The 7,752-nt window shown below is 37.8% G+C and overlaps 1 non-coding gene across 1 annotated transcript; it reads right to left on the bottom strand.

The window, feature by feature from the left end:
- Window positions 1-7,290: 7,290 nt before the first annotated feature.
- LOC123243311 lies at window positions 7,291-7,393 on the bottom strand. The gene has a single exon (XR_006505860.1). It is a non-coding gene; the product is annotated as a U6 spliceosomal RNA (small nuclear RNA).
- Between the last annotated feature and the right edge of the window lie 359 nt (window positions 7,394-7,752).

Genomic DNA, 7,752 nt, shown 5'->3' with positions numbered 1-7,752 from the left:
CTCAACCATCAGAGCTCCTAACCATGAAGCTCTTGACCATCAGAGCTTACTCGCTGTCTGTCTACCTTATGCCAAAACTTTCTGGGTCTGCGTGTCTTTATTCTCGCCTTATGTTCTCTTTCCATTAATCCTTAACCCGTAACCCATTTTCACTCAGTCCTTGGTTCCCCTTTCTGAGTGTCCAACCCACTAGGAATCTTCGTGGAGTCGGTGGACGGCTCCAACAACTCTAGCAAAGTTTCAGGATATAAAATATATCCACATTAATCATCAGCATTTCTATATATTATCAACAAAGCTCAGCAGGAAGACATAGAAAAAGAAATTCCATTTAAATTAGCTGCAAATAATATAAAATACTTGGAAGTCTGTCTGCCAAGACAAATCCAGGAATTATATGAACCCAATCACAAAACACTTTTCATATGAATAAAGTTAGATCTAAATAACTGGAAAATTATCAATTGCTTATGGATAGGCCAACTCAATATCATAAAAATGGCAATTCTACCTCAATTAATCTACTTATTGAATGTCTTACCAATCAAACTTCCCAAAAATATTTTATAGAGCTTGAAAAAAGAATAACAAAATTCATCTGGAAGAACAAATGGACAAAAATATCAAGAGAATCAGTGAAAAAATGTAAAGAAAGATAGCTTCACTGTACTAGATCTCAAACTGTATTACAAAATGGTAATCATCAAAACAATCTGGTACTACCTAAGAAAAAAAGTGTGGTGGATCAGTGTAATTTCTCATAATAAATGACCATTGTAATTTAATGTTTCATGAATCAAAAGATCCAAACTTTTGGGGCAAGAACTCAGTATTTGACAAAAACTATTGGGAAAGTCGGAAAATGGAATATTTTAGACTGGGGAATAGACCAACATCTCATACCATATAACAAGATAAGATTAATATGGATACATGATTTAAACATGAAGAGTAATACGATAAGCATGTTAGAGGAGAATGGAATAGTCTACCTATCAGATCTATAGATAAGGAGAATAAGGGAAGATTTTAGGACCACACAAGAGACAGACAGCATTATAGAACATAAAATGGATAATTTTGATTCTATTAACTTTGAAAAAATTTTTGTACTAATAAAACCAATGCAACCAAGATTAAAAGGAAAACAGGAAGCTGAGCAAACATTTTTATAGCAAGTATCTCTGATAAAACTCTTGTTTCTCAAATATGTAGAGAACTAAGTCAAATTTATAATATAAATCATTCTCCAATTGATAAATCATCAAAGGATATAAATAGGCAGCTTTCAGATGAAGAAATCAAAGCTATTCAAAGTCACATGAAAATATGCTCTAAATCACTCTCTCTATTGGAGAAATACAAATAAAAGCAATTCTGAGATATTACCTCATACCTATTAAATTGGCTAATATCAGAAAAGGAAAATGATAAATGTTGGAGGGAATGTAAGAAAATTGGGACACTCATGCACTGGTGGGGGAGTTGTGAACCGATCCAAACTTTCTGGAAGTTAATTTGGAACTATGCCCAAAGAGGTATAAAACAATGTATACCCTTTGATCTAGTACAATCACTATTATGTCTCATCTAACCACTTTGGAGAGCAGTTTGGAACTATGCCCAAAGGGCTCTAAAATGTTCATATCCTTTGATCTAGCAATACCATTACTATGTCTGTATTCCAAAGCGATCCAAAAAAGAGAAAAGGACTTGTAAAAAGTATTTATCGCAGTTATTTTGAAGTAAGAAAGAACCGGAAAGTGAGGAGTTGTCCATCAATGGGGGGATGGCTGAATAAGCTGTGGTATATGATTGTGGTAGAATACTATTGTGCTATAAGAAATGACAAGTGAAATAATTTCAGAAAAACCTGAAAAGACTTACATGAACTGATGCCAAATAAAATTAGTTGAACCAAAAGTACACTGTACACAATAACAACAATATTTTTTGAACTGTGAATGACCTAATTATTCTCAGCAATGTAATGATCCAAGACAGTTACAGACTCTTGATTTAAAAAAAGGTCATCTACCTCTAGAAAAGGACTGATGAACACTTCCTAACTATGCGACACTAGGCAAGTCACTTAACCCTGAATGCCTAGTCCTTATCTTTCTTTTGTTGTAGAATTGATGCTAAAAACAAAAGGTAAGGGTTTAAAAAAGAGAGAGAACTGATGGAGTCTGAATACAAACCAGAACATAATATATTTTTCTTCTTCGTTTTTTGTTTGTTGGAGATCTCTTCCACAAAATAACTAATATAGGGAAAAGTTTACATGATTGCATATGTAAAATCTATGTCATTGCTTACCATCTCAGGGAGGGAAGAGGGGTGTAAAGTAATGAAAGAGGGAGGATGGAAGGGAGGGAGATAATTTGGAACTCAAAATTTTTAAAAATTACTGTTAAAAAAACAAAGATAGAACATACTGAAAACAAAATAAAACAACAAAAGAAGTGATCACCCTAGCAGCAGTTTCAATCTATAAATGAATATTTGCTTTAAACCCAGTGTTTTCTAGTTGGTCCAAGAAAGGAAAACATATTTTGGGGGCTTCAGCAACTAGTTCTTTCTCACTCCAGACTGCTCTGCTGACTCTCCTGACTTTTTCTCCTAGCCACAGAAATCTTTTCACCCCGAAAGTTCCCTCCACCCCTAAACTTTTCACACCTCTACCTTTTTAGCCTGTGCCTGTGATTATCTGATTCCTCCTAGAACCACCAGCCATGTTTTCATCCCTATCCAGGCTTCAGTCTTGACTCTCTAGGTTTTCTTTACCATGCCTATGGTACCTTCATCCTCTACTCCCATATCCTTTTTCTGCTTCTTTTTATGTGTTGTTTCCCCCACCTTTTAGAATAGATGTTCATTCTGGGCAGGAACTCTCTGCTGCTTCTTTGTATTCCAGCACTTAGTACATTGTGTTATAAGGGGGTAAACAAGCTGATAATAGGGGAGCTGGTGGTACCATCAAGTCTCCAGGGCCAGGGAGCCTACAACTGCTGTATTGGTTGATGGAGACAGCCAGGGATATGTGGGCCTGAGCTGAGGTGTCCAGTCAGTCACCCTGCTGTCTGTAGGCTCCTTTAAGGTGAGGAGTGAGGAGCCCCTCCCTGCTCGTGAGAAACCAGAATGGCCAATACTGGCAGAGGGCCTCAGAAGGTAAGATCAGGCTGAGGGAACCAGCCCCTCAGCCAGGGATAAATTCCACTGCCCTGATGTAGAGTGGTCTACCAGCTTGACTAATGAGGGTACTGATTTCATTTAGAGGTGTCCCTGGCTAGGCTAACTTAACTAATTCCTGCCCACGTTCCACAACCCAATATTCTTTCCCCTCCAGGGGTTCCAGGGGGAGCCCAGGGGGTAGCTGGGTGTCTGGGTGAGGTCAAGGAAAACAGAATCCCCAGGTTGATTCTCCAGGGGTATTTATAGTCCCAGCTCCAACAGTCAGGTCTTGAGACCAGGACGTGCTGGGTCAAAGTGCCATTCCCCTAACTGCCAGGATTGCCTAGGATGATTTTGCAAATGCTAGAGATCTTGCATAAATCCTGCATTACAGTTGCTTGGCACACAGAAAGAGCTCGATAAATGCATGTTATCTGTTTGTTCATGAGGGTCATGACCAGAAGAGTAGCTGCCATTTTTTCCTCTTTCCAAAGGATGTAATTATCATTACAGCAATTTTTAAAATTAGCCAGAAGCATCAGCTACTCTGCTTTTGGCAGAGAAAGAATAGCAACAGATGTATGGCTAATTAAATTTCCCTATTGTTACTATATCATGAAATATCAGTGGTTTTAGAGTTACATCACATTTTAAGCCCTCCGTAATAGTCTTCAACTTGATTACTCACCTCATTAACTAGACCTGAAGATGAATTACTTTTGGCTATTTCCAAAAAATCAAATTGATGGAGATGGGCAGTGCTAGAAGCAAGACCTTCATGTTCTGAAATATTGTATTTTTTTTTACCAGTTAGGACTAGTTAAGCATAAATTACAAAATCTGTATTATAAATCATTCAACCACTCTGTATTATTAATCACCTATGATGGTCTTGTATTGTTCTTTACCCTCTCCATGTTCCCCACCTAGATAAGGGCACTCCAGGAGGTGGTAAGACTTCTTCTATGCTGACAAATGATGGCAGGTGGGACAATAGAGGAAATATAAGACATGCACATTGAAGACTCTCACAGGAGAATTCCCCCAAACTTGCACATGACCCTTATTCCCTTTTTGGTGTCCTTAAGTTCACCTATTATGTGTCAGACCCCAAAACGCACCTGTACCTCAATTTGTGCCCTCCTCCTCTGTGCCCATTTTTTGGGATTTTCTGCCTGGAACATTACAGAATGTCCAGGGGTGGGCAAAAGGAAAAAAGGTGGAGAATTCCCTGGAATAGAGAGTGATAAGCCCCTAGACCATCAATAAATATGTAAACCCTACTCCATAGCTAGGACCATTCTATAAACCCCAGGACCATTTCATCAGTCTAGCACTTGAAACTTCTAAATATATCTCCTCCTATTAGATTTTTTTTTTTTAGCAATTTTTTTTTAAAACCCTTGTACTTCGGTGTATTGTCTCATAGGTGGAAGAGTGGTAAGGGTGGGCAATGGGGGTCAAGTGACTTGCCCAGGGTCACACAGCTGGGAAGTGGCTGAGGCCGGGTTTGAACCTAGGACCTCCTGTCTCTAGGCCTGGCTCTCACTCCACTGAGCTACCCAGCTGCCCCTCCTCCTATTAGATTTTGAGATTCTCGAGAACAGACTATCTTGCTTTTTTATGTCTCCAACACAGAGCAGTGATTTGCCCATGGTAAATGCTTAATAAATGTTTACTGTTTGATCCATATTGCACTTTCATGTTTTCAAGAAAGTTTTACATACATTATTTCACTTGATCTTCCCAACAATCCTAAGGAATAGGTAGTAGCATTATCCCTACTTCTAAAGATATAACTGAGGCTCAGAGGTTAAGTGATTTGCCTTTGGTAACACAGTTGGTAAATGTCTGAGGACAAATTAGAACCCAGATATTTTTGGCTTTAGAGTTAGCCATATATCCAGTTTACTATATTCACTAAAAATAATAATAATAAAAGAGGGTAGGGAGTGATAAAATATAAGAAAAAATACCTACCATCCTGGAGAGGAATGAAGAAAAAGAAAGTCTCCAAAAAGATCTTTTTTAGAGAAGATGTGAGGGTGGGGGTGGGGGAAGTAATACCATGTGGCAACTTTTTTAATATTTAAAATCAAGTTTTATTTGAACTTACTATATTAAACCCAATTTAAGATTAGATATCTAATTAATCCAAATAGAAAACACAAAGTACATGTAAGCATGTCCTCATTGCCAGCATGGCCTACAGGCAATCTTTTCCTATTTTATAAAATCTAAACATTACTAAACTATCAATAGTTTTATGGGGTATAGCCAATGTTGTAAGGTGTAATGGTGAACCCCTGGGTTCAAGAAGGATATCTTTTGCAAGAATGCAAGACTCTGAAACTCAGCTTAAAAGTAAAAAGAGAGATTTATTAGTAAGATAGAATTATTGGCCAGCAAGACAGCATGAATGGAACAACCCTGGAGGGTTGCTCCCAGAATGCTTCAGTTCAGGGGTTTTTATATTCTTTACCACAGTGAGGACGTGATATTGTGTCATGATGTGGGGTGATTCTAGAGTGGTAAACACTCAGGCATTTGGTGGAGTGTTTGGTCATCTGACCGGGGATGCCTGAAGACCCTCATAGTTTAGGGTACAGATGGATACCTGAGATACAGCCTGATGGTATCAAGGTGTAGCCTGGAGGTGCATCTCTATATCCATCTCAAACTAAATGATGATCCAAAGATGATAATAATCTCAGGGTCTTATAGAAGTTATCAGATGTTCTTGGTTTAGGAGTCACAAAGACAGAAAGGGTTAGGAGTCACAAGGACACAAGGACAGAGCAAGGGAATTTCCCTGTTTATAGTTTGCCTGGGTTAAGGGGTACATTGCCCATGCCAACAGGATTTTCATGTAACTTGGAGTTACAATGGATATTACCGCTTACATTTTATAAACAGAGTTAATGGATATCAGCCTGGCAGTGAAGAATGTTAGCTGAGACTTGTTAGTGATGTTTCTATGGTGAGCTACCACTCAATACCACTTACAAAATATAATTTGTTTTCAAGGAGATTTTGAGTAGGTACACACCTTAAATTATCTTAACATCAGTTCTATAACATTCCTGGCTGTATTTATGCACCTACTGCTTTTTTCTACTCTATTTCCTCCACTAGGTTTCTCCTCTGACCTATGTGCATGCCTCTACATGCCTGGGAGCTAATGAAAGACATTTAATCTCTATAATGATATACTCTTTTATAGGAAACTAACCAAGGAGATATTTCAAGATAAGTACTCATTTATGAGATACATGATCTCAAAAGTACAGTTTTGAAAGGGGTCAAGGGCTTTGTTGTGATGGAAAGAATGACAGTAGAAGATGAATTGCTCATGCCTATCCCTTCCACTAATATTGATGTGTAGGCAGTAGAAAGAAGTGGTCTGATGTTTCTCCAGAGAATAGTAATGAAGTCAAGGCAATGGTAGCATAAGACTAAAATGAATGTCCAATACTGAAAGTATATTTATAAAGTGTATTATCTAAAAAATACAACCACGCGACTAAGTTTTTCTACCTGCTCAAAAAATCTGTTCTGACAAAGACATGAAGACAAGAGACAGTGAAACAGATTTCCACCCAATTTATATTCTCTGTACTTTAGCACATAAGGACAGGAAGTGAGTGGGGTTCTGGGAATCATAGTTTTGCTGGGGATCATTGTTTTGCTGGGGATGGTAGTTTTTAGGGTAACAGATTCTAAATGCATAGTGGCAGGGCCTCGGGATAAAGCAATGGATTTTACTGTGATTGAAAGGAAGGGAGGGGAGCCTTGAGGAGGTAAGGACCTACCCAAATAAGGCAAACACTTCAAATCAAGGTTTAATTTAGTTATTGGAGAGCCTCCCTCCACCCCCAACAATCATACACATTTTTGGGAATTCATGTATGGCTTATTAAATTTATTTTACTGATATTGAGTTATTTAAATACTATATTTCTGTTTTTAATGTTGATATTTTATGTTTTTGTTAAGTATTCATCAATTTTATCTAAGTAATCCATTTCATTATTATATAATTAGGCAAAATATTTTATATTGATTTCCTTTATTTGCCCATTAATCATTGTCAATTCTCCTTTTTCATTTTTTTTTTAAAATATGGAATGCTTCACGAATTTGCGTGTCATCCTTGCGCAGGGGCCATGCTAATCTTCTCTGTATCATTCCAATTTTAGTATATGTGCTACTGAAGCACGCACTCCTTTTTCATTTTTTGATTTGAACATTTTGATTTTTCCCCCTTTTTTAAAAAAACCAGATTGGTCAAATTATTTATCCATTTTGATTAGTCCTCCCTTCCCAACTTCTAATTTTACTTATTCAGTTCAGCATTCTTTTTTTTTTTAAACCCTTGTACTTCGGTGTATTGTCTCATAGGTGGAAGAGTGGTAAGGGTGGGCAATGGGGGTCAAGTGACTTGCCCAGGGTCACACAGCTGGGAAGTGGCTGAGGCCGGGTTTGAACCTAGGACCTCCTGTCTCTAGGCCTGGCTCTCACTCCACTGAGCTACCCAGCTGCCCAGTTCAGCATTCTTTTAAAAAAATTATAAGAATT

The sequence above is a fragment of the Gracilinanus agilis genome, chromosome 3 (assembly GCF_016433145.1).
Source record: "Gracilinanus agilis isolate LMUSP501 chromosome 3, AgileGrace, whole genome shotgun sequence".
NCBI lineage: Eukaryota > Metazoa > Chordata > Mammalia > Didelphimorphia > Didelphidae > Gracilinanus > Gracilinanus agilis.
This window is presented reverse-complemented; position numbering and strand designations above follow the sequence as displayed.